Source organism: Xenopus laevis, chromosome 6L (genome assembly GCF_017654675.1).
Source record: "Xenopus laevis strain J_2021 chromosome 6L, Xenopus_laevis_v10.1, whole genome shotgun sequence".
NCBI classification, from domain to species: domain Eukaryota; kingdom Metazoa; phylum Chordata; class Amphibia; order Anura; family Pipidae; genus Xenopus; species Xenopus laevis.
Genome location: NC_054381.1, coordinates 125,485,564 through 125,487,841, shown reverse-complemented (window position 1 = coordinate 125,487,841; position 2,278 = coordinate 125,485,564).

Here is a 2,278-nt window from a genome sequence, read left to right as displayed (position 1 = left end):
TGTTGTGTTCGTATTCTTGAATTAAATTTGTCGTCAACTTTTATCTCCAAAATGTGACTTTGTTTCATATTACATCCTAAAGAACATTTATTGACAAACATGTCAAACCTAAACCATTTCTGAATTCAGATGGTATTATACATTTTGTGGCAAAGTGTGTGTGTGGGGGAAACGCAAAACTAACTATAGGTATGGGACCTGTTATCCAGAATGCTCGGGACCTGGGGTCTTTCTGTAAGATCTTCATATCTTAAGTCATGTAAACATTAAAATAATAACCCAATAGGCTGAGTTTCCCTCAGATAATAGTTTTAAAAATTTTGGATTATTTGATTATAATGAAGGCTATGGAAAATGGGTTTCCCTTAATTTGGAGCATTCCGAATAACTGGTTTCCGGATAACCGATCCTATACCTGTAGTGTGTTTACGGTGTTTGGTGGAGCTGAAGATATTGCTTTCAATGCTGTCTACATCTGTTTCTTTTCAGGTTTTATCACATAATTCAGCATAACCCCAAATGTAATAAAAGGCATAAAGTTTCCCCAGGTGTTGTAACCCATAGCAACCAATAAGTTGTTTGATTTTAAAGAGGTAACCAGTAAATTCTACCTATTGATTGGTTGCTTAAGGTGACTTGATCTGTAGCAAGCTTGGCACATTTTATTACATGACCCCATTGTCTTTAAAATAAGTTATAATTTTGAATAACAAAGTTCTGGCTTTTGTTTCAATAACCTGCTGCTGAAGAAGATTGATGCCCACTGCCATGTGTGTTTCGTGTGCTTGATACAACTTGACCGCTCTTCTCATGACCATTCATCTCCATGGACTTGCTTGAAAGTAGACGTGATGTTACTTGAATATTGTAGTTATAAGACATGGTTAATATTAATTTATGCTTTGATGACATGAGCAAACTATAGCATTTATTTTGGTTGGAAACTTTCCTTTAGCAAAGGGAGAAGTAATAAAAAAAGATACAAAGTTCTACATAGCATTGATTTGTTTTTTTGCATGATTCTTTCTTCTCACTTTGCTAAATGTCAAATCACTCTGCTGATTATTTAAACTTGAATTCTGGATACTTATTAAAATGCTATAACTGGCATATGCAGGGTTGAAAGAAAGGTCTGTTGTGGTGCCACCTGCTGAAGATTCTAAAGATGACCGTCCAGCTACACAAGATACAACTGAACCAGGTAAGGTGTTTCAGTAAGACCCAAAAAGAAGGCTTTTGATAGGGTAAAGGTGCTCTATCTTTTCATTTCTTGAATTTATGTGCAAAAGGGGGCAAACAAAGGAAATAAAATGGAGTGAGATGAGTGACTATCCATATAATATGACACATAGTATATATCAAAAATGTGTTTGGGATCACATCTATAAAACTTGCATATCATCCTACAGGGATTTGAAATCTTTGAAATACTATATACTTTACTGAAAGCCCCCTCCCCCCCACGAGACATGAGATGCAACCATTTAAATAGCTTTAAAGGGGGACCAGTCACCATAAGAAATAATTCCAAATTCTTATCTATTGTGCTTGTTAAGCAAAATAAACGTAACTTACAATATATAAATTATTTAAAACTTGGTTGCAGTCAGCCTTGAAAATCACCATCACAGCAAGCAGGCAGCAGCCATTTTGTGGACACTGTTATTAAGACAAGCATTGTAACACCTCAAAATCTTGTTTATGCACCAGAATGGGGGATCTGATGCACATGCCTTTGCATTGGTTACACAATTATAGACTGTGTACAGGGAGGGGATGTGGGGAATGCAGCAACATGCAGGAAATGCAGAATGGAAAGTGAAAGTAATTGCCTGCCCCGCGTCTATGCCTCCATGTCTATAGCACCTGCTGCAGCTGGACTCTAGAGGCGTCTCTCGGTCTTGTCTGTCACTCCTGTGACGTATATACAGCCCTCGCACCTGCTGGCGGCTTCTTGATTGTGCGACCGTGGAAAGCTAACCGTTAGCACACTCAAGAAGCCGCCAGCAGGTGTGAGGGCTGTATATACGACGTGACAGGCAAAGACTGAGCCACAGCAAGCAGGATGAAGAGCCGCATGAGGCTCGGGAGCCGCGGGTTGCCTACCCCTGCTATGGACCTTCAACTTGCTTTTGTTAAAGGTTTTCCTTTAGGCCAGTTGAAGCTTTGCAGAATAAGACACCCAATGCATCTTAAAGTAGTAAGTTTAGATACATTTATTCAAACCATAATAAACCAAAAAAAGGCATATTGAGCAGTACTGACTCCGTATCATGGG